The sequence below is a fragment of the Aotus nancymaae genome, unplaced genomic scaffold, assembly GCF_030222135.1.
Source record: "Aotus nancymaae isolate 86718 unplaced genomic scaffold, 86718_ANA_hifiasm-v0.15.2.pri h1tg000072l, whole genome shotgun sequence".
Lineage (NCBI taxonomy): Eukaryota > Metazoa > Chordata > Mammalia > Primates > Aotidae > Aotus > Aotus nancymaae.
Window position 1 is genome coordinate 9,087,126 of NW_026988487.1, and position 25,883 is coordinate 9,113,008.

A 25,883-nucleotide genomic window follows, 5' to 3' on the forward strand; every position below is an offset into this window, starting at 1 on the left:
GTGCCACTCTGGTGAGGGAGGCTAGGCATGTGTGTGAGCAGAGAATTATGGGAATCCCTGTACCATCTATCAATTTTGCTGTGAATCTAAAACTACTCTAAAAGATAAAAATCTATTTAAAACAAAAAACAACAATATAGGTGAACCACATTTTCCTGCTTTCCTATCATTCATCTCTGTTCTCTATTTATGACTCATGTTGACAGCTGAGGATGTTTCATGAAAGAAAGCGGGGGGAGAAGAAACAGAAGACACCTTAGGAGCAGGCACATGAGTTGCATCTCTTAGCTCCCCTTTTTGTATTGCAATGAATATTTGATCAACCTACTTGAACAGTTTACCCTAAGAGCATTAACATTCCTTTGGCCTTCAAACTCTTCCATCTAGATTAGTGTCTTCCTTGACTCTTTCGGCAAGTTGGGTGCCTTTTTCACTTAGCACACAACCTGAATAGAACATTTACCATTTTGAATGTTAAAAACTAATTTGTAATCCAGAAATCGTGTTTTCTGCTTCTCCGGATTCTATGCTTCTTGAAGACTGTGTCTCATTCATCTCTGTCTATTCAAGGGTCTACCTAGCTCCTGCAGACAAGTCCTTGGTAAATGTAAAGGGGACGAGTGTGTTATACGGGATTTTATTTTACACAGTCACGGGTCCAAAGGCAAACTCAGTTCTTCCTGGTTCCCCTTTCCTGGCCCCCATCTCTAATTGCCTCATTTCCGCTGTGTCATTGTCTCCAGCCCTGTGCCTGCTGCCAAATGTCCAATCTTTACTTAAACAACTGGCTCTGTAGGAAAACCCAGGGCCCAGAAGGAGGCAGATGCTTATATGCTCAAAGAAAAAAGAATTATTCTGAGCCCATTTCCTTCTCCCCATCAAATAAACTCCAGGGTCTATGACAGCAGCCAGACTCAGAGCAAATGACTTAAAGTATCTCTCAGTATATTATTCTCTTTTCTCTGTGAGTGCCCACAGCTTTTCAATTTCCATTCCATAACAGGGCATGTATCTTTATTGATGATGTTCCCATGTACCTAAATAGGAAGAAAAAATAAGGAGAAAAATTCAAAATGCTCAGGCATAGTATGTGTGTGTGTATATATATATATATATATATATATATATATATATATATGCCATATTAGATGCTAATTAGTTCCTCCCTCAAATATTTTAACACTACTGATTAACATAAAAGGGAATACTTAAGAAAAAAGATAGTATTAAGTAAAGGATTCAAAATGTGAAGTTATGGGCCTTCTCATTTTGGAAGGCTGAGGCAGGAGGATCACTTGAGACCAGGAGTTTGAGACCGGCCTGGGCAACATGGCAAAACCCCATCTCTGCAAAAAATATAAAAATTAGCCAAGTATAGTGGCTTGTGCCTGTAGTTCCAGCTACTTGGGAGGCTAAGGTGGGAGGGTCAACTTTAGCCCACGAGGTTGAGGCTGTGGTTAGCCATGATTGTACCACTGTGCTCCAGCCTAGGCAACAGAATGAGACCCTGTCTCAAAAAAAGCAAAACAACCACCACCACCACCACCACCACAACAACAACAAAAGTGCAGTCATCATTCCATTTAGGGGACATGTAGATATGAAGAATTGTTTCCTCCATGTACTCAGTCAAATAATTCTACTAGGGAATTGAGTATGAGAATTGAAGATTTAATCAGAGTTGCAGCCAGGAGGACTGGATCAAGTGCCTTTCAATCCTGAGAAAGGGCTAGGCATGGTGCCTCACACCTGTAATCCCAGCACTTTGGGACACCAAGGCAGGAGGATTGCATGAAGCCAGGAATTCTAGACCAGTCTGGGAAACATAGTGAGACCCCTGTCTCTACAAATTAAAAAAAGATAATTAGCAGAGCGACCAGGCACAGGGGCTCACACCTGTAATCCCAGCACTTTGGGAGGCCAAAAGAAGCTGATACCTGAGCTCAGGAGTTCATGACTAGCCTGGGCAACATGGTGAAACCTGGTCTCCACTAAAATACAAAAAAAAATTAGCTGGGTGTGGTAGTGTGCACCTGTAGTCCCAGGTACTTGGGAGGCTGAGGCAGGAGAATTGCTTTAACCCGGGAGGCAGAGGTGGTAGTGAGCTAAGGATCTTGCCACTGTACTCCAGCCTGGGTGACAGAGTGAGACTCCATCTCAAAAAAAAAAAAAAAAAAAAAATTAGCAGAGCATGGCACCGCATATCCTGTAGTCCTGACTACTCAGGAGGCTGAGGTGGGAGAATTGCATGAGCCCAGGAGTTTGAGGTTGCAGTGAGCTATGACTGTGCCACTCCACTCCAGCCTGGGTGACAGAGCAAGACCCTATCTCCAAGGAAAAAAGAAAATCCTGAGAAGGAAGATCGCTGATGCTCTTTTTCATTTTGAGATGCCATAGCTGTTCTGGTTCCTGATAGAATATTAAGGACTGGGGAAGAAGTTATGGCCCATCAGAAGGGTCATGCACATTGTGTCATGCAAATGACCCTTTCTAACCTGGCAACTTGAAATCCTAATGTGAGCAGGTCTAAGTGTGCCTTGATTAGAATTGTGTCAGTACTTACTTCACTGACACAACTTTACTGCTGGATATTTCCTAGTACTTCATAAAAAACACTTTTGTGTTTGTTCAAATGAAAGAAGATTTGTCTCCCAGGAAAACCATTTAAACATGTAGAGACTGCAATCTCATTTTCGAATATTAGGTTTCGTTTTATGACATATCATGCTGTTTAGTACAGCGTATCTATATTAAAAAGCATGAACAAGTCAGCCTTGTTCTGTTCCATTCCTGTTCCTCTCTAATGTACATTTATAAAAACACAGACCTATCTGATTCTGCACACACTGTACAATATTTTATCGATTACAGTGGAACTTAGTTATATCATGTTTCCAGAGACTGAGAAAAGAAAACATAGAAAGTGGGAAACACTGAATTTGATTATGCTAGGCGTGGAGTTTAAAAGACCTGAATTGTGGGGAGGTCTTATATGTGGGAATAATAAAACTAGGTTTTGCTAAAAACTACCCTTTTACAAACCACTGGACAGAGGTATCCCTAGTGTATTCCTTTGTGTCTAGACACATAGTACACACAGCAAATTCCTAGGGAGGCTGCTGTTAGTTTCCATTTTCTTCTGCATTTTCTCCACTGCTAAACTTTAGTTAGGCTCCTGGTGTCTCTGGATGATTATTCCAATGGTCGTCTAACTAACCTGCTGACTGCAGGACTGTCTCCTTAGTTAGCAAATGCTCTGAAAAGGACAAATCCCCGTAAAAACCCCTCCATGTCTTCTGACTATCTAGATTTACATTCTTCAAAGACTTTTAAACCAAGTCAAAAATAATTTACATCCAAAGATCAGCTAAACCAGCAGTCCCCAACCTTTCTGGCACCAGGGACCAGTTTCATGGAAGACAATTTTTGCAGGCACAGGGGCATGGGAAGGTGAGGGATGCCTGTGATATGTGCCTGTGGTTCCAGCTACTCAGGAGGCTGAGGTGAGAAGGTTGCTCAAGCCCAAGAGGTCAAGGCTACAGTGAGCCAGGATCATGCCACTGCACTCCAGCCTGGACAACAGAATGAGACTGTCTCAGAAAAGGCAAAACAACCCTATTGGAAACCGTGCATGCAAAGTATCTAGGTTTTGCATTCCTTATGAGAATCTAATGCCCAATGATCTGAGGTGAAGCAGTTTCAGGATGATTACAGTGGAATTTAGTTGTACTGTGTTTCCAGAGACTGAGAAAAGAAAACATAGAACTTGGGAAACACTAAATTTGATTATGCTGGGCACAGAGTTTAAAAGACCTGGATTGTGAAGAGGTCTTATATGTGGGAATAATAAAAATAGGTTTTACTAAAAACTACCCTTTTACAAACCACTGGACAGTTTCAGAATGAAACTGTTCCACTCCATGACCTCAATCCCTCGCATGTGCAGTTCGCAATAGGGTTCAAGCTCCTGTGAGAATCTAATGCCGCTGCTGATCTGACAGGAGGAAGAGCTCAGGTGGTAATATGAGTGTTGGGGAGTGTCTGTAAATACAGGTGAAGCTTTGCTTGCTCACCCAACGCCCACCTCCTGCTGTGTGGCCCTGTCCGTAACTAACCACCCACCCCACCGACAGGTACCAGTCTGCAGCCTGGGGTCTGGGGACCCCTGAGCTAAACATTTGTCCTTGTTTTCTTCTTTTTGGTTTCATTTTCTCATTTAACTCTTCAGGGTATCTGAAAATTAGTGTTTTCTATGAGATAAAAATTATTATTTTTTACCAATTAGATATTCAACTATTTCTAACACCTTTTCTTAGGTGATCCTTCCCTTCCCCGCGGATCTGTATTTTCTCCCATGTTGTGTAAGGAGATGTTTCAGACACCAGGGTCTGTTTCTGGGCTCTCAGCTCCATCCTGTTGTCTTCCTGCCTATTACTTGCCAAACACAACTCTGATGTAAGGAATGTGGCTTTGGGAATGTTTTAATGTCAGATAGGGAAAGCTACCACCTTCTTTAATTCTTTTTCTTAATAATTTTCTAGCTTTTCTTACTAATTTGTTCTTGCAGATAAATATTAGAATCATTTTGGAGTTCCAGATATATTCTACTGAGATCTTGCTTGAAATTTCATTAATCCTAAAAAATAAATTTTAAGAAAATTTATGTCTTTATAATATTTGCTCTGGTCATATGAGGATATGGCATGGCTCCCATCTTTTCATCTCCTTTTACATCTCTGATAAATTTTTTCCTGTAAGTCCTGCACATTTTGTTGTTTTATAGTTTACCTATAGTTGCTTTATATTTTTGTTGATAATCCAAATACAATTTTTCCCATTATGTTTTCTAGCTGGTTATTGCTGTTACAAAAAAATAAGACACAGACTTTTAAATGTTTATTTCATACTTTATGACCTTACTGAACTCTCTTCTATTCCAACACTTTTTCAGTCGATTCTTTTGGGATTTTTAAGAAGATATTTTCTGAAAATAATGATTTTCTTTTCTCTTTTCCAATAGGCAAAGGTCATGCTCTTCATTTCTGCTCTGGTTCTCATTACATTGGCCTGAACTTCCAGAACAATATGAAATCACAAAATCAATTTTGATCTCCCAACTTTGATGTTCTCTCTCCCCATCCCAACCCCTAAGTATCCTCACTTTTCCTGGCATTTGGATTTGACTCTCCTAAGTGCATTCCAGCATCTCTCTGTGTCTTGGATAAAAGCGCCCTTTTCTAACACTGACCCCATGGAACTTCATCCTCTAGTCTGCCCAGGTGCACAAGGCAGGGTCGCCAGATAAAACTGAGGACACCCAGTGAAACCTGACTTTCAGATCAACAACAAATATGCTTTTAGTATAAATATGCCCCATGCAATACTTGGAACACAGTCATACTAAAAACCTGTTTGTCGTTTATCTGAAATTTAGATTTGACCGGGAATCCTGTGTTTTTCTTTGGTAAATCTGGCAACCCTAGTGCCAGTTTCAATTCAGAAGCCAAGTTCATCTCTGGGATCACACATCTCTATGCACATTTGTCTATTACAATTTTGTTAATATTCTTCTATAATGATATGGTCACTTGCTACTTCATATCCCCAGAAGCTACTGGCAGCTGACATATCCTAGGCATCTAATGTATGGTTGTTAAATGAATTTTTAAAACGCATGAATCATGGCAAGCAGATCATCAACTAATTATTGAGCGTTACTGGAACACATGAACTGTAAAATGTTTTGAAGCTTAAACAGAGGAACAAACAGGTGTGACTGAGTCTACTAACTGCCAAATAATCCAGGAGAAAGAGTACATGTACATATGTCAGTACAGCCAGTTTTTAAAATTTTCAAAACTTATATTTTTTAAATTCAGAAGGTAGGTAAATATATCACTTTATCTTTTTATTATTAGAAACAGCCATGAGCACTGAAATGGAATCAGGAGACCCAGAATCTAATTCTGACTCTACCATGAATTGGCTATTTGGCCACGCACAAGTCACTTCAACTTCCTGGTTTTAATTGCTTCATCCATAAAACAAGACCATTAGAATAGGAGTGGTTATCAACCATTTTTTCATGATGGGGTTCTTAGAAATGAAATATTACATAGAACCTCCGCTTCTAATGCAGATAAAAGAGAGCAATTCTGCTTGAAGAAGATGCAGCAAGTCCAGTGTCCCCCAGTTCAACTTCCCCTTGTCCTTCTGAGTGACCCTTAAGGACCTCTATAGAACATTGGACACCCTTGGGCTGTACAGTCTTCGAGGCCAGTGTCCCAATCTGCTTTGACCTATGTACATGGTACTGTAGTATAATATTCAGGTACAGATTACCTGAGAAGAGATAGGCATATAGATGTATAGAGAGTAACATCTCAAGTAACCAATGCTTGATTTCTCCTCTTGGTTCTTCTTTGACAAAGCAGAGGGAATCCATTAGTATGAAGTCATACCAATCATCTGTAGCTTCAGTCTCATCGAATGAAAATAGGTAGTCATAGTGATGATCGGGGTCATCAGAAGATGCTGAAGCATTACATAAAAAGATTAATTTCTCTGGTATGCTCGATTTCCCCTTGTACCTCTCCAGAATAGCCCCAGTGGTTGGGACTACTGCAGTCACCTACTAATGGTGGATGCCTGAATCCATGGTGGAGCTCTCACAGTCTAATCTCTTTGCCTCAGCAAGAGTGACCCTTTCTAAATGGCCACCCCGTCAGGTCACACACATTGCAGCCTTCCCACCATTGCTGTGGCTTTCCATTACTCTTAATATAAAATGAACAGCCCTCAGTGAAACCCACTCAGTACCTCTCAATTACTCTCTCTAGCCATGAGGCTCCTCCACAAACCTACTATGGTTCCTCCCACCATCAAGCCTTTACAGATGGTGTTCTTCTGCCTAGAAAACTATTCCCTTCTCTCTTTTCCCAGTTAACATCGACTCATCCAGCAGACCTTTGTTTGAGCACTGCTTTCTCAGCTGTAAGTAGATTGCCTTATTGTGTACACTGTCATAGTGGCCCATATCCTCAACATCACTCATTATCATTGTATATCCCTGCCTGTTCATGTGATTGTTTGATTAATGTTTGTCTTCTTTACAAAACTATAAACTGTAAATCCCATAAAGGTCCAGCAGCACAGTGTCTGACATATAATATATCCTTAATAAATATTTATTGATTAAATTACTTATAAGATAGAAAAATGTGTTCATATCTTTTACAAAGATTTGCCACAAGAGTTAAGAACCAATGAGTGCTTTAGCTAATTGAATGTTATTTGTGAAAAAAAAAACAATTTAGCTACCCTGTATATAGAATTCTCTATGTATCTGTAATTGTTGTGACTTAGCATTTTATTCATACCAGCCACAAGTGGGCAAAGACTACTCTAGAGTTTTTAACACAGAAAATTTAATAAAGTATTTTGCAGGGGTAAAACCACTGAAAAACTGAACAGGAGACCATAAGGCAACTCACAAATTAGGAATAGCAGAAAACTACTACTACCTTTGCACTGGAAAAGGAAATAAACTAAGGCTGTCCAATAGGCGCTGAGACCATGTGGGGAGGATAGGTCCATGGGAGCCAGAGAGTCTGGGAAGTGTAATTCCCTATGATATATAACAGAGCAGGGGAAAGAGTTGGAAATGGATGTAAGGTCAAAGAAACACTTAACCCTCATGGTACACAAGTTAAATTATATGATCAGCAGTAGTATCACATCCAAGAGTTACAGAATTAGTGCCTAAATAAGTAGTAAGTGTCAAAGACTTTCTCCTCCTCAGCCCAGCCTAGAGGAGGGCTTTCCTAACTGGTCTCCATGCCTCCAGTCTGGGTGGCCTTTGTATGGTTACCAGCATAAACTTCCTAAAACACTGTATGCACAGAGGGGACACAAGTGGGGGTCTTCTTTGGTTCTCCACAGCTTGTGGAATATTAAGGAAGCTTCTTATCCTAGCATTGCTAGCCCTCCAGTCTGCCCCCACTCTCCTCTCCAGTTAACCTATGTATGATGACCCAAACAAGCCATACATCACCCACACTGTGCCTGTTCCATTTCCCCCCTCTACCCCCTTTTCACCACTCACCTATTCATCTTTTGGGGACCAGTAAATATCCTGCCTCCTCCAAGAAGATATCCTTGATTTCATCAGCCCAGATGAAGTGATTCATAATGGAATAACATGGATTTGTATAAGGATGTAGATTGTCCTTTATAAAAGGGGCAAATGCCACGAAGTGTCCGTATATTCGAATGTTATAAAACTGTTCAAAAAGATTTTGAAAAAAATATAATGATGTAAAAGAACTGATGTGAAAGAATGCTCATTATCAGGTAACTGTAAAAAGTAAAAATCAAAACTGTATAATTTTTAAAAATATACACACATGTATACACACTTAAAATATTAATGATAAATGTTAGCTAAAATGTTAACCCTTATTATTTTTGTGTCAGGGAACTTGGAGTTACTACCACTGTTCTCTTTTTAGATTTCTTTAGTATATAAACTTTCTGTAACATATTCTGCTTTTATTATGAAAGAAAAACATAAATAAAAGATACAATGAAAGTGGACTTTAGATACACACAGGCCTTTTCAGACCTTGATGAATAGTCTCTCTCTTAATTCATACCATGATGTAGGTAATCTACTGTGAGTTTCCAGGGACGCTTTTTATTTTTATTAATATATCATCATTCTGAAGATCTCCCTATGTAAGATCTCCACAGGACAGATATACATCTTAGGCTTTTTCATACCCAGTACCTCAAATTGTAGTGCACACATCCCAGCTTTTAATAAGGGACATAATGAAGACATCTCCTTTCCCCTGGCCATCTCCTGTGCCCATTCACATCCATCATCATGGTGATGCTTCCCTCATGGTGCTTTTCTGACTGTCCAGTCAAGTCTAGGCCTTCAGTATTCATTCCTGATCTCTAGGCCTTTGATCTCTGTGGCCGGTCTCCAAGCCACCCATTGCAGTGTGTTCCGCTTCATTTTCCTAAAACATGACCTGAGGAACTGAGGAAATGCCCACCACCTTGAGCCTGACTGGTTGCCATGCCAGAAGGCAAATAGAGTTTCCAGAGTCTTGCCTGGGCAAATAAATGAGCTGTCAAGGAGGTAACTTCCTGCTCTTTATGTTTGCTCTTTACTCATTGGCTATAACTAGTCATGTGATTTCATTCATGTACAAAGGAGTCAGGAAGTCAGCTCTCCATGTGCCTAGAAGATGGAGAGTCAGAAATAGTTGGCAAAGATTGTGTAAGTAACTATTATGAGACTCAGTAGACGTTGGATATTGGTTTAGAATACAAGTCAGGCAAAATCTAGCCAGGGGCATCTATTTTTATAATAATAAATATATAACTAGCAAAGGAAACTAGTACTGGAATATAAATTGGGAGGAAGAGGGGCAAGAAATGGGTAAGCTTTCAGACTCCCTGCTTTTTCTCTGAAATAACTAAGCTGTCCCTCTTAGGAAATCAGGCACTGCTTGTTTATTTTTATTTTTTATTTTATTTATTTATTTATTTACTTATTTATTTATTTATTTGAGATGGAGTCTCACTCTGTCTTACAGGCTGGAGTGCAGTGGTGTGATCTTGGCTCACTGCAACCTCCACCTCCCAGGTTCAAGTGATTCTCCTGCCTCAGCCTCCCAGGTAGGTGGGATTACAGGTGCCCACCACCACTCCTGGCTAATTTTTGTATTTTTAGTAAAGACAAGATTTCACCATGTTGACTAGGCTGGTCTTGAACTCCTGACCTCAGGTGATCCACCCACCTCGGCTTCCCAAAGTGCTGGGATTACAAGCATGAGCCACTGCGCCCAAGCTGGAGTGCAGTGGGGTGATCTCAACTCACTGCAACCTCTGCCTCCTCCAAAAATAAAATATTTTTATTTTTGAGATGGAGTTTTGCCCTGTCCCCCAAGCTGGAGTGCAGTGGGGTGATCTCAACTCACTGCAACCTCTGCCTCCTAGGTTCAAGTGATTCTCCTGCCTCAGACTCCTGAGTAGCTGGGATTATAGATGCCCACTACCACGCCTGGCTAATTTTTGTATTCTTAGTAGAGGCAGGTTTTCGCCATGTTGGCCAGGCTGGTCTCAAACTGCTGACCTCAAGTGATCCACTCCCTTGGCCTCCCAAAGTGACAGGATTACAGGCACAAGCCACTGCTGCCTGCTCAGGCACTGTTTATGATCATACATTACTAATTGGAAACCACTATCATAATGTAGACCTTTCAAAATCAATGTCCAACGCTTTTGTGAGCTTTGTCCCTGTACTTCCTCCCCATCCATAATCCCAACACCACTTGTTTTAACAACTTTGTATTATACCCTTCTTGGCTCCATTCTCCTGGATCAAGATTTCCTTGGCTGCAGAAGTAGGCTTGCAAATCAGTATGATTTCAGTACTGAATGAAGAGTTTATTTCTCTCTGGTACAAAGGGGTGACTACCCAGTCTTGTTCCCCAAAGCACTCTTAAGATCAAAGACATTAGCTGAGCTACTGAAGTATTAATTAACTGAGTACAATTGTCAAAAATTAGTTTCTGTGTGAACCATTTAAAACAAAATAATTGGGAGTTGTCAGCACTTCTAAATATTTATACCAGTTGATGCAAATATTTATTTGCATATCATCTGTTTGCAATTTTTACTGCTTCTGCTCTCTGCAAAGTTGCTCATAAACTGTTAGATCCTTTCTCTTGATACTTAAATTAAAATCTAAACTTATTCTAGTCAACTGACAGAAAGCTAAAATATTTTTGTTTGAATTCATTTGACAATGTGTTTTTTTGACAATGTGTTTATATTCCTCATTTATAATGAAAAGTGATACTATAGCCATCCCTTCGAGGAGAAATTTCTGATTTTTTTTCATAGCCAATTCATTCTATTTTTCCATGTGGTATTCATTAAGCCATTCCCAACTTTGTTGATTTTCATTATATCTATAGAGTGTTAAAATTTCTTTCACACTTCTGCAATTGGTTAGCAATATTAGGCCAGCTTTGCTTGACATCTTTTCTTTTACTGTGCATCAAATCTGAAATATCAAGGAATGTTGGAATCTCTCGGTTAATAATCTCTCCCCATAGGAGAAGTAATCATCCTTTCCTCTTTGTACATCCTCTATCAGATAACAAGTCTCTTAATCACCTCAAAGCATGCTTCCATTCACATTTTCCCTGCTATTTTGAAATTTATCTTTCTACTTTTCCTGTCTTTGAGAAATAAAGATCCTCATGACTTTATAATGTTAACACTTGAGTTAAAATACTTAAAGTTGAAAAGTTTATTATTATTCCTATTACATATTAAGTTTAAATTCATAATAAAAAATTTTGGAGAAAATGTCCACCACTTACCAATAGTCCTAGTATATATTTCAGTGCATTTCCATGTATAGTTTTGCCTGTCTATAGTATTTTATTTGCTGTGTTTTCATGTAATTGTCATATTATTATCTATTCAATTTTCTTCTGCTTTATTTTCCATTACATCATAAGCTTTTCCTCCAAGTAATTACAACAATTACAACTGTTCATAAAGTTACCCCCTCCCCGTGGCCCATGGTTACATGGTAGTCCCTTAGAAGATGAATGTATGCAGTTTAGTTGTGTAGTCTCTTACTAGATTTGAGAAGCACAGGATGGAGTTTGTTGCCTGAATCTAACTATTCAACCCGCCTTTCTGCTGGTTGGAAATATGCACAGAGAACAGCAAAGAAGCCGATGGAATGGGAAGTACCAGGCCCACACTGTGGTTATCAGCTATGGATCACAGAAGACCACTCAGTGTTATCTGGGGGAGAAGGCTTGGCAGAAACATCTGGAAAAAAGAAAAAATGTTTTTGGTTTCAGTTTTGTTAGGATGCCTGTCTAGCATTCATGACCTGGGAGCATAAATAATTGAACATAGATATTTTGTGCCAAGAGATGTGAAGAAATTAATACTATCCCTGTGCTTCCCATATCCTTTGGCAAGAGACGGGGATGGGCCCATGCATCCTGTTTCCTTTCTCAGAGACTGGCCTTTGAGACACTGACCTCTACTTGCAAAATTAAGAAATATCAATGGTGGCCTGTGTCTCCAGGTCGTCTTGTGGCTCAGTTCTTTGCTATCGATTTTATTGTTTTTAATTCCCATTCTAGGTTTGAGCCCTACATGTTGCCCCCTCTTCAATGCTCAATCAAGGGTAGGTTTTTACAATAACCCAGTATCCTCTGCCTTTCAGAGCAGAGTGCTCCGAGAGAGAGGCCCTGTCTAAGCAAGGTGCATGGTTGTGCCTTCTCCAGAGTTTCAATCTTGTGCCACTTTTTGTATTTCTCCACCTGCAGCAGAATCACAGGAGGCAGTGTCTATTGTCTTTGCTTCCTACACTGGAATTCTGTAGGCTAATTCTTCTCAAAATATACGCCCTAAACAGGTGCATCAGCATCGCCTGGGAGTTCATTAGAAATGCAAATTCTCAAACTCCATGCAGACCTATTATCAGACACTCTGAAGCTGGAGCCTAGCAATCTGGATTTTGACAAACTCTTCAGGTGATCCTAATGCACACTGTGTTTGAGAACCACTGCTGTAGACTTGTCTCTGAGTGATTCACCTTCTCTCCTGGCATAGTTATCTCAACCGATCTTCAAACTGAAGCTCTTACGGATGCAGCTGCAGCCGGCTTGCTTAGGCAGGCATTACATCCTCTACCATGTGCTCTGCCTTTCCTTGGTCTTTGGTCTTTAAATCTCCAGGCCTTGAGTGAATTATGCTACTTCACTGATAGCAAGAACATTCATCTCTGCCACCTTCATTCCTATTGCAGTGGCAAATGCCTCTACTGTTTCATTTGTCTTCTCATTCTCCAGTCTTTTCAAACAAACTCAGCTGTTCGTAGAAGTGTAATATTCTTCCTAATTTGGCTCCCTCCCTTTTCCATATGTGGTGCTAATACCCTGGGCTGGATCATAGCACCTCTCTCCTTTCTCTTTCTCTTTGCTTTCATTCCCATTCATTTGTTTTCTTCATGAGACTATTCCAGATGTTGTCCTTTTAGATCCTCCTTAATAATAGATATGAAGCCAGTAACTTCATAAGCTGCCGAAATATTCATAGTTTAAGTAAATCCTGTCCACATCTGGCTCTCCAAGCAGGATACTTGTACTCATCAGCCTAACATCTGACTCCATCTGGACTCAAATGTTGTAGCCCAGATTGGCTTTCCTTAGACTTATTTCCCTTTCTTTCTTCTTTCTTTCTTTCTTTCTTTCTTTCTTTCTTTCATCTTTCTGTTCGTTCTTTCTTTCTCTCTCTCTCTCTCTCTTTCTTTTTTTGTTACAGTCTCACTCTGTCTGTCACCCAGCAGGCTGAAATGCCGTGGCACAATCTCACCTCAGTGCAACCTTCGCCTCCCAGGCTCAAGTGATTCTCCTGCCTCAGCCTCCAGAGTCCTGGGACTACAGGCACATGCCACCACACCCAGCTGATTTTTTTGTATTTTTAGTAGAGATGGGGTTTCATCATGTTACCTGACCAAGGCCAGGCTGGTCTTAAACTCCTGACCTCAGGTGATCTGCCTGCCCCTACCACCCAGAGTGCTGGCATTATAGGTGTGAGCCACTGTACCTGGCCATTAACCAAGGTTTCTCAATCTCAGCACTACTGTCATTTTGGACTAGATAATTATTTGTTGTGTGTGTATTATAGTATTTTTAGCAGGCAGTAGCTTTACCCGCTCTCCAGCCCTCAAAATCCTAATGATCAAAAAATGTCTCCAGACATTGCCAGCTGTCCCCTGGGAGCAAAATCTCCCAGTGGGAAAGCCAGTGCCTTAGTCTGGCTACCTCATTCTCCCTGAACATTCCATTAGAAGATTAACTGCATGCAGTTCCTCTTGATATCCACTGACTGATCCTGCCTCACTGCTGTAATAACTTTGTCATCTTGGCACTAGTGAAATAATCTCTGAAAAATTTTCCTTCTGAACTTCCTGGTCATCCCTCATGGTCCTGTACAAATTTTACACCCCCATTCAGTGTGGCTCTCCTATTCCTCAGTGCAGCAGCTTTAAGAGTACATCTCCTAGTAGTCCCACACATCTGAACAATCTTTGGGAACAGTAGTCTCCTTTCTTTTCTTTCTTTGTTTATTGGATGTTTTGGCACCAGTCATCATGCCTCTTTTCTAACCCTGCCTTTAAGAGTGTTTAAAACTTTTCAGGTTTATATCATCCAACCTAGTCTCTAAAATATCAACATTTCTCCTAAAGAAGTAACTCCTTTTCTTCCACTCATCAAAGTATCTTCCATCATTTTTCTTTCATTTTCAATGGTTTATGTTATAAATACAAGATCAAAGCCTGTGTTTTAAACAATTCCATTCTTCTTTAACTTTCTGAGCAAATTTACCCTATTGCTCTTATCCTATTGACATTATTCCAAAATATAGAGAAAGAGAAAATCTTTCCTAAATTGTTCTATGAAGCCAATATCACCCAAATACCAAAACCAGGAAAGGAAGTAACAAAAAAAGAAAACTACAGATCAATATACCTGATGATAGGATATCAATAAAATAACAGCACTAGGGTAAACTTGCTCAGAACGTTAAGAATGGAATTATCCTTGTGTGAAAGAAACAGATTGTCAAGAAAAGAGCCTTTTAAATATACTTCCTAGGTGAATACCTGAAGATAACAAACCAGGGGCCCCAATTCTCCTTAATCATTATCTGAGTCAGGGTCTCCTAAATCAGAGTCATAACCAGATATGCATTTAAGAAATAATATCTTATATAAGAAATAAGCTGTATTGTTTTCAGGAGAGTGACTTTTTTATTATTTCACTAGGCTTTTGAGGAATAGGCGGTGTTTGGTTATAGGAATAAGGTCTTTAGTGGTGATTTCTGAGTTTTGGTGCACCCATCACCCAAGCAGTGTACACTGCACCCAGTGTGTAGTCTTTTATCCCTCACCCCTCTCCCACCTTTTCCCCTGAGTGCCCAAAGTCCATTATATCATTCTTATTCCTTCACATCCTCATAGCTTAGCTCCTCACTTTTGAGTGAGAACATACAATGTTTGGTTTTCCATTCCTGAGGTACTTCACTTAGAATAATAATGGTCTCCAGTTCCATCCAGGTTACTGCAAATACCATTATTTTGTTCCTTTTTATGGCTGAGTAGTATTCCATGGTATTTATACACACACACACACACACACACACACACACACACACACACGCACCCCATTTTCTTTATCCACTCATTGATTGATTGGCCTTTGGACTGGTCCTATATTTTTGCAGTTGCGAATGGTGCTGTTATAAACATGCATGTACAAGTATCTTTTTCATATAATGACTTCCTCTGGGTAGATAACCTAGGAGTGGGATTGCTGGATCAGGATGGTACATTGGCTTTTAGTTTTTTAAGGAATCTCCACACTGTTTTCCATGATGGTTGGAAAAGAGTATTCGTGTTCCCTTTTCGCCACATCCATGCCAACATCTATTATTTTTTTTTTATGGCCATTCTTGCAAAAGTGGGGTGGTATCACATTGTGGTTTTGATTTGCATTTCCCTGATAATTTGTGATGTTAAGCATTTTTTTCATATATTTGTTGGCCATTTGTATACCTTCTTTCGAGAACTGTCGATTTGTGTCCTTAGCCCACTTTTTGATAGGATTTATTTTTTCTTGCTTATTTGTTTGAGTTATTTGTTGTATTAGTCCTTTCTCACGCTGCTATGAAGAAATATCCGAGATTATGTAATTTATAAAGAAAAAAGATTTAATTGACTCAGAGTTCCGTATGGCTGGGGAAGCCTCAGGAAACTTACAACCATGGCTGTAGGCACCTCTTCACAGGGTGGCAGGAGAGAGAATGAGTGCCAGCAAGGGAAATGCCAGATGCTTATAAAACCATCAGATCTAATGAGAACTCACTCACTATCACAATAACAGTATGGAGGAAACTACCCCCAAGATTCAGTTACCTCCCCTCAGGTCCCTCCCACGACACATGGTGGTTCTGGGGATTACAATCAAGATGAGATTTGGGCAAGGACACAGAGCCGAACCATGTCACTTATAGATTCTGGGTATTAGTACTTTGTCAGATACATAGATTGCAAAGATTTTAGCCCACTCAGGGGGTTGTCAGTTTACTCTGCTGATTATTTCTTTTGCTGTGCAGAAGCTTTTTAGCTTAATTAAGTCCCATCTATTTATCTTTGTTTTTGTTGCATTTAATTTTGGGTTTTTGGTTATGAACTCTTTGCCTAAACCAATGTCTAAAAGGGTTTTTCCAATGTTGTCTTCTAGAATTTTTACAGCTTCGGGTCTTAGATTTTAGTCTTTAACCCATCCTGATTTGATTTTTGTATAGGATGAGAGATCCAGTTTCATTATTCTATATGTGGCTTGCCAATTATTCCAGCACCATTTGTTGAATAGGGTACGCTTTTCCTACTTTATGTTTTTGTTTACTTTGTCAATGATCAGTTGACCATAAATATTTAGCTTTATTTCTGGGTTCTCTATTCTGTTTCACTGGTCTATATGCCTATTTTTGTACCAATACCATAGTGACTATGGTTTTATAGTATAGTTTGAAGTCAGGTAATGTAATGTCTCCAGATTTGTTCTTTTTGCTTAGTCTTGCTTTGGCTATGCAGGCTCCTTTTTGGTTCCATGTGAATTTTAGGATGGTTTTGTCTAGTTCTGTGAAGAAGGATGGTGGCATTTTGATGGGAATTACATTGAATTTGTAGATTGCTTTTGGCAGTGTGGTTATTTTCACAATATTAATTCTACCCATCCCTGAGCATGGAATGTGTTTCCATTTGTGTCATTCATAATTTCTTTGTTCTACAGTGTTTTGTAGTTTTTCCTATAGAGGTCTTTCACCTCCTTGGTTAAGTAAATTCCTAAGTATTTAAAATTGTTTGCAGCTATTGTAAAAGGGATTGAGTTCTTGATTTGATTCTCAGCTTGGTCGCTGTTGGTGTATAGCAGAGCTACTGATTTGTGGATATTAATTTTGTATCCTGAAACTTTTCTTGATTCACTCTCCAGTTCTAGGAGGTTTCTGGATGACTCTTTAGGGTTTTCTAGGTTTATGATCATATCATCAGCAAACAGTGACAGTTTGACTTCCTCATTACCAATTTGGATGGCCTTTTTTTCTTTCTCTTGTCTGATTGCTCTGGCTAGAACTTCCAGTACTATGTTGAATAGAAGCGGCAAGAGTGGGTATCCTTGTCTTGTTCCAGTTCTCAGGGGAAATGCTTTCAACTTCTCCCCATTCAGTATAATATTGGCTGTGAGTTTGTCATGGATGGTTTTTATTACTTTAAGATATGTTCCTTCTATTCCGATTTTGCTGGGGGTTTTAATCATAAAGGGATGCCTGATTTTGTCAAATGTTTTTTTCTACCGCTGTTGACATCATGTAATTTTTGTTTTTAATGCTGTTTGTATGGTGTATCACATTTATTGACTTGCAGATGTGAAACCATCCCTGAATTTCTGGTATAAAACCTACTTGATCATGTTGGATTATCGTTTTGAGACACTGTTGGATTCTATCAGCTAGGATTTTGTTGAGGATTTTTGCATTTATGTTCATCAGAGATATTGGTCTGTGGTTTTCTTTTTTTGTTAAGTTCTTTCCTGGTTTTGATATCAGGGTAATACTGGTTTCACAGAGTAATTTAGAGAGGATTCTCTCTTTCTCTATCTTTTGAAATAGTGACAATATGATAAGAAATAAACTCTATGAAAGAATCCAGTTTGAGACCACAGGGCAGAGAGCCCCAGGAGCCTGTGGGCAGGCTACATGCATGAGAAGATTAGTCTTTCAGCAGTCCCCCCTGAGCCTATGCAACTCCATACAAAAAAAAAAAAAAAAAGGAACCCAAGTTGGATCAACCAAGCTGGTATTTCCAGTGCCTAGCACTATACCCAAAGGCCAAAACCACTCACTCTAGTTCTCTTTACTTTGCATGGAATTTAGCTGGGGGTTTTGCTACTTAGTCCGAATAACACAATGTTGGTCTCAGCCACACATTTACTACATGCCATTGCCACCAAAGCAAGCCAGAAACTAAGACTGGCATTGCCCATTCATGCTAAAGCTGTTCACAATAGCTGTACCAAGAGCAGTGGCCTCACATCTGAGTTCTTTGTATTTATTCTTAAGGTTTCCAGGCAGTGCACTAACTTACTGGGATTGAGATGCTAATCCTTCACCCCCTCTTCTTCAACAAATGGTATCAAAATATCAACTTTATTGATAGCCAGGGAGTATCCAGTAACTTTAAAATACAGAGCAGCTAGGAAGCTTGACTAAAGAAGCCAAACCAGGGTTTCTAACTACCCTCCTCTGAATTGAAGAACCTGGATCTGGCAACAGAGCAATGTGATTCAACCATCCCATCACAGGCTGAGAAGTTGGCCCCAAGAGGGCAGACCCCTGACTCACAGCATCAACACGGGAACCTTGGACTCTGTGCACACAGAGCAGTGGCTATAACCAGCAAGCCTGCCCGCTGTAGAAACATGGCCCACAGTGGATGTCTGGTTTCACACAATCTAGTAAGACAATCTGCTCCTGGACAGAGGAGAGTAAAAGTGAAGAGAGAAACCAGTCATTCTCACTTCACATCTCTCACTCATGTGAGGGAGGGTGGAAGCCTCCACCTCAAGGAGAACATGGGGAGGCAGGAGGCAGGAGAAGCATTTCTGCCTCTCCACCTATGTAAGCTGTCTACACCTTCCCACTGATTTAAGAAAGCTTTGCTATGTGCCAGGTGCCATCCTAAGTGCTGCCCATAGAGCAACACATTTCAACTTTCCAACAATCTTGGGGAAAGACTAACATGATTTCTGGTTTACAGAAGAAATTGAGGCTGAAGTAAGTAATTTGGGATTTCAGTCCACATAACTCTCACCCCAAAAGCTGTTCTTAAAGCAATAAGCATGTGACTATTTAATATATGCTGAAATCCCTTTGTGTTCACTTCAGTTCACTTACACATTTCACATGTTAGGAATCATACTGTGCCCAGGGATGCAAAGGATGAGAGGACAGTCCTGTAGACTTGTTATTAATATATATCCACACATCCCAAATGGGCATTCTTATGCTCCAGGAAGCAAGACAGTGGTATGGCAGAAGGTATAAAACTGGGGTGTCTCGTGCTCCAGATGTATGTATAAAAGATGGATTGAGTAACCTTAGTGGTAATTAATTTAAAACATTTTAGTATTAACACAAACTAGAATGTATTTGGGAGCAGAAGCATACGTTAGCCTGTATTTATTAAAAGAATACATCAGACTTCACAAAAATGTGCAGAGGTCTCTGGCATATCCTCAGACCTCTGGGGATGTGCCTTTATTCACTTCTGTTGTACAACTCTTTCAGTAGAAAACTTTACCAAATATACTTTAACACGAATATATCGAAGATACACAGTGCTGATCTCTGTCTGGGATGGTGAAAGTTGAGGGTGAATGGAATCAAGAAAAGCTTCACAGAGGGGCTGCTGCCTTTCTAAGCCAAAATTTGTCAAAGAGTAGGAAAAGCAAGTTTTGAAAATAGGCCAGGAATGAGGCCTGAAAGAGTTACATCTCTGAGATTTCATCTTATATGTATTAAGAAATGGAGTGATGCTCCCCATTGCACAGGTAATTAGGAGATTCAAATTAGATAATGCATATGCCTCATGCATACATGGTTAGCAAAAAGTAATGCTAGTGTCTGCCCCCTCATTCTTTCCTCAGCTGCAGCTCCCCCTAACTCCTCATTCTCTTTAACCTGGTTTCCATTCCTTCCACTCTGCAAAGTATCTTTCTCTAAGATTTCCTCTGACCTACCCATCACTAATCCCAAAGGTTACTAGTCAGCCCTCATTCTCTTAGACCTCTGGACTATTTAAGCCACTTGTCATCTTCAGCCCTTTTCAGTCTACTTCTTCTAATGGTTTCCATTATCTGCTGTTGTTATCCTCTATGGAAAAAATGGGCTAACATGCAAACAAATAATATACAGCTATTAAAAATAAGGATGTATAGCAATGTGTACTGATAGGTATAAACCAAGTGCCCCAAGGCCTCTAGTCTTTTGGAGTTCATAACCAAGTTAAATAAATCAAGTCCCCATCCACATAACTTGAGGAAATCCACCCACTTTTCCAATATCTCTGAGGTTTTCCTGAGTGATGCTTATGTTCACTTATGTTTATCTATCATCCCTGTCTCCAAACTCCTGTCTCTGGTATAAAGGCACCTTATGTGGCCGAGTAAGTTTGGCTCTATACAGGAAGCTGTATACTTTAGCCCTGACTGGGAATGACCCTGGGACAGTGGAGCACCGTGGTTAGGTGTGAGAACACCACACTGCCTGAGTCCAGATCCCGAATCTATCACTTACCAGCTGTGACTTTGGGCAATTTAACCTCTCTGTCTGCCCCTCACCACACCCTGTTTCCTCATCTGTAAATTGGGATGAGATTAGAACCTACCCTACAGAGTTACTGTGTGAGAAAGCCCATTACCAATAAGATGAGCAGAAATGCTAAAAAGGCTGAGACAGAGGTGAATTTTCTCAACTTATAATAGGGTTCCAGAAAACATAATGAAAGGGGCAAGAACAGGAGGATGAAGGGGCATGGGCCCAAGAAAAAAGAATCTGGTTGAGACAGGAAAGAAGGAGTTAAGGACACCCCAAGCATAGGTTTTTCACTTGGCACAGGAGGTATGATTCAAGTGGATGAAGGAATCAGAAGGCTGCAAAACTAGTTGGGCACAGATAGGGCCAGCTCCATGGGCTTGCACTCAGTGAAGCCACATGGGGCTCTGTGCTCAGTTTAGTACTCTGCTATCACTGTCTTGAAATTCTTGATAATTTTGTAACATGGGTCCCCATCTTTTCATTTTTGCACTGAGCCCCACAAATGATGTACCTGGTCCCGGGCACAGGTATTGATGCCGGAGGCAGAGTGGGTGGGAGGCTGCTGGGCAGACAGAATTTTGTTGCTGGAGAAGCCTAGAGGATTGTTCACCTGACTGCACTCTATTCAACAGCCACTATGTGTTGAACATGCTAGACACCATGAAAGATAAAAAGATGAGTAAAAAGTTGCCTGAGTTCATGCTCCGATTCATAGGGAATTCAAGCCATTTACTCTCCTATTAGAAGGGTTTTAGTGCAGCATCAATTGAGATCACCTTTTGTGACAAAGAACTTCAGTGTGTTTTTTTCCCCAAATTTTATATATGTAGACTTCATAATATTTTGTGACTTCAAAGAAAATGTTCTATTAAAATTGATAGCTGAATATGTAAACACTGGCCATTGATCAGCTTTCATATTATCCACAGCAGTTTTGAAAGCATATCCTTTATTCCTTGCCGAAACTACCACTTTGATATTGGAATAACTAATCCTTGGAAATTTATTATTTAATTATAACATTTGGACAGTAGCCTATGAGACAAGAAAGAGTTCTGTGGGTCTGTATTGTCGGCTGACAACTTGGAGTTAGAAATTTGGAAAGAAATGTGTGAAAGTTGAAAATATTCAGTCTGATCATAATGGTGTCATGGAGAAAAGATTTGAATAGAATTGGAACTTCAAGGCATCATTGGAGAGAGCCTTTAGTCAAACAGCTCTTATTCTGCTTTTTTATTCTAGCAGGGTTTTTACATTGAAGTGGCTAACGCAGAAATCAAAGACCTTTCTAAATGTTGCTGTCAGCTAATCAGAGAAGGGTGATTTCCAGAGATGGCATGCTCTGCTAGAAAATGCACAAAAGTGAGAGCCAAAAGACCTAATTTCTATTCCTTAAACAAGGCACTACACTCCTTTATGCCTCAATTTACCCATCAGTAAAGCAAGGCCTCAGGTGGAGGACCCCACATTCTTAATGATGCCACTTTTTAGGTGGAACTCTGCCCAGATCAGCCTAAAGGGCCTTTCTGACTTCCTACCCCTAAAATCCAGCATCCCATGAGGTAATTAAGGTTACTAGGGATTCTGGTCAAAGAAATTATGCTCAGAAAAGGAAAATTTCTATTGTAGGATGTGAAAGAAAAGGAAGAAAATGGAAAATATAAGAAGAAAGAGATAACAATGGTGAAGTCAAAGCTTACAGACAGGTTTAAACTCCACACTTAAAATCTCTGCAGAATCCTGGGAGATAACATGCTCTCATCCACATCAGGACTTTAGGACAAGGGAGGAATCTTACTCTACAGAAGAGTAAATAATTGAGGAGTGAATACTAAGCATCCCTGTCATTAAAGTCCCTCCCTCCATCCCCCCAGCCAGCAAAAATTTCTCACTGCCCTCCCTTCTCCAGAGATCCCACCTCTCTGCTGTTTATCAAACGCCCCCTAGCTGACTAGGAATTTCTAGATCCATGTCTTCTAGACCATGGATTCTAGACATTTGGCTCCTAGACCATGAATTCAAGGTCTAGACCAACTTTACATTTGCTAAATGAAAGACCATTTCCTCATGATTTCACCTTTTAGTGACTCCAAAGTATTAGCAGAGTTCTTCAAAATTCCACCGCATTATGTTGAACGGAATGCATAGAGCAGTGGTTCTTAATTAGAGAGGAAGGGCCCAGCAATTGTGCCCTTCCAGCAACATTTGACAATGTTTTGTGACATTTTTGTTGTCACAAATGAGGAAGAGGATAATACTGGCATGTGGGAGGTAGAGGCCAGGGACACTGCCAAATATCCTACAATGCACAGAACAAAGCCCCCTCAACACAGAATCAATCAGGCCCCAAATGTCTGTAGTACTGAGGCTGAGAAACCAATATAGAAATTTGCTTTCCCGTTGATATGAGCAAGTTCATCTCCCCTTCAAAGGCAAAGGAAGCTAACCGGTTTAGCTTTTAAATAATTACTTTTTTCATCATATTATGTTTAAAAATAATTTGTACTTGTCTTTCCCCAGTTAAGAGGTTTGGGGTATAGAACTTTTAAATGATGTCTATATTCCATGAGGAATAATTATGTGACCTCTAGATTTCTAGCACTATTATCTCTAATAGGCTATCCCAGCCAACATGGTGAAACCCTGTCTCTACTAAAAGTACAAAAATTAGCTGGGTGTCGTGGCATGCACCTGTATCTTAGCTACTTGGGAGGCTGAGGCAGGAGAATCCCTTGAACCCAAGAGGCAGAGGTTGCAGTAAGCTGAGATCATGCCACCATGCCACTGCACTCTAGCCTGGCCACAGAGTGAGACTCCATCTCAAAAAACAAAACAAAAAAAAAAAAAACAACAACCAAAATTCATAATCTTGAACATATAGGAACTAGCTTATTGTGTATCCTAAAAAGGAATAGGTATCTAGGAAATTTTACTCCATAGGTTAGATTATACAATTATACTTGCATTGATGCAACTTTTTACAAACCATAAACATTTTAAATAACTGGCAACTCAAGCCAGATATCCTAATCAGCACAGAACACACAGAAATTTCTAAGTCATCTTATTTTCTAATGAGTGTCAATTGTAGGTTACAGATGTCAACCAGATGGCATCAACCACAGGAACCAGGGTGAGGAGTTGAGATCAATGAGTGGTATGAAGAACCCCCTGGTTGAGCGCTTGCTTTAAAGATATGATGTTCTCAGAAGAGAGGGCAGACAGATGTATGCTCAGTGTTCAGCCCAGTTCATATGAAAGTGGATTCCAGCAAAGGGACCAAAGAAGGTATCCGAGGGCTTCGGACAAAGTCTGTTCTGTAGGGATCTTGCTACTGAATCTGGCACATGTTACCGTGATCTGAGGAGGGTAACCTGCTGGCCATGCAGATCTTCTGAGGGGGCTCACCAGGTGTCAGGTGGGCATAGCACAGGACAGAGCCAGGATGTACCTCGCATCTCCCCTGAGGTGGGAGCAGAGAGATTAGGCTTCCGTAACTAAAGTCTTCTAGGATCCACATAAGAAGATCCCCGTCCATGATTTCTTAAAGACCCTTGTGTGTGGGAGAATGGACTCTGCCAAAGTATATGCAAATAATATACGTGGTGGTTTTCATCTCTTGGTCCCTCAAATGAGTCAGTTCTTTCTGGGCAGGGCCTTGCACTCAGTGATGTTCCCTTGCTTGGTCTGCTCCACATTCCTTGTCTGCCTTCTTATGTCCTACGCTGGGGTAAGAATAGTATCTCCCTTGGGTTGTTATGAGGAATAAATGAATCAGAACGTTAGGAGGTTCCCAATGCATTAAGCACTCCATATTATTAACTGTTATTAAATATGAATTTTTTTTTACCAGATGCTATTTCAGTGCTTCCCCAGATTAGACCTTCTTGACCTTTCTATCTGGACTGATCACCCAATTCCACCTTCCCTCCTCACTGACCACTGTTGTAATTTTGTGTTATATTGTGATGTGTCTACTTGTCTCTGCAACCAGACAGAGGTTAATCACGAGGGCAGGGGATGTGTTATTAGGACCTAGCACAATGCCCTGCACATAGTAGGCACTCAATAAGCATTCAGTGAAGGAATTAATAATTTTAAGTCCTTTCTTTCTCTCTTAAGAGAGAGAGGTTTTTCTCTGTCTATTGTGGAAATAAGCTTTAAAAAAGCAGAGGTGAGCTTTTATATAACTCTCTGGTCTGAAAATCCACACCGCCACAGTATGCTTAACTGCTTGATTTATTTTGTACCTCAAGAAAAATGATCAGTAACATTGCATTAAATAGCTACATAATGCAGTCTCAAGGACATCCCTGAATAGTTTTCAAAGTAATCAATGATACTGCTATGAAAATGTTGCCCAAATGAAGAGCTCTTGTCTGGTGAATCTGTGAAGTAACAGACAGATAATTTTCTTTGTTAATACTTTTGTGGTCAGAGACGAACCCATTCTGTGAGGCAGCAGTAAAAACTTTTCTCAGTAGGTGAGAATGTTCCAAATTTGTTTCCTAGCAATACATTCTTCAAAGGAGCTGAAGGATACACAATTTCAAAAGAATTTTCAGTGCACTTTTTTTGTTCGGCAGGGCAAGGGGTGGGAGGAAATGTATGTCAGACTGTGATCAGAACAGTGTTCCAGTTAGTGACACGTGTGAGATCTTGTCAGGTCAAACTATAGAATTCGTCTAAGAAACTCAGTCGAATAAAAATGTATCAACCTCTTACCTGTAAAAAGAGGAATTATCTGTATTATGAGCCCAGAAATTTAATAATTTAACAATTTTTCAGTCTCTGAGTCCCACTCCTAACCATCTTCACAGATAGTAAATGAGGAATTAGGTGGCTTACTAATACACGTAGGGATTTTCCAATGAGGAGGATGTTGATTGAATGATATTGAGTAGTTGGAGGAATGAAAATTGGAGAAATACAATCTGGAAGAGAAATTTGGGACAAGGGTACAGCTTTGACTGCCATAAATGGAGACCTCTTACTCAAGCAAGACCTTCTCCATAGCTACCTTTTCAGCTCCCATTTCATGGATTTATCATCTATTCTTAATTTGGTTTTACAACTTGGCCTTCTGGTAGTAATAATAACAGTAACAATACCAGATAGTAATGGAGAGAGTCCTGGAGAGAGGAAATACGATACGTCTGGTTGGCTAGCTCAATGGCTAAGACTTCCATCATTTTCTTGCTTCTGGTTCACACTGACATGAGTAGGACTTTTTCTAACTATGTCATATATATTATCTTATTTAACCCTTACAGCAATTCTTTGAAATAGCCACTATTATTATTTTTATCAATTTCAGAGCATTGAACCAATTTGCCCAAATCACATTATTATTAAGAAATGGCAGAGCTTGGAAAAATATTGGCCACTGA

At 40.0% G+C, this 25,883-nt stretch overlaps 1 protein-coding gene across 1 annotated transcript in view; it reads left to right on the forward strand.

The window, feature by feature from the left end:
• The window catches only part of ANKFN1 (ankyrin repeat and fibronectin type III domain containing 1), a 329,398-nt gene that overhangs the window by 36,254 nt on the left and 267,261 nt on the right, over positions 1–25,883 (forward strand). The gene's annotated exons all lie outside the window — the stretch shown is intronic.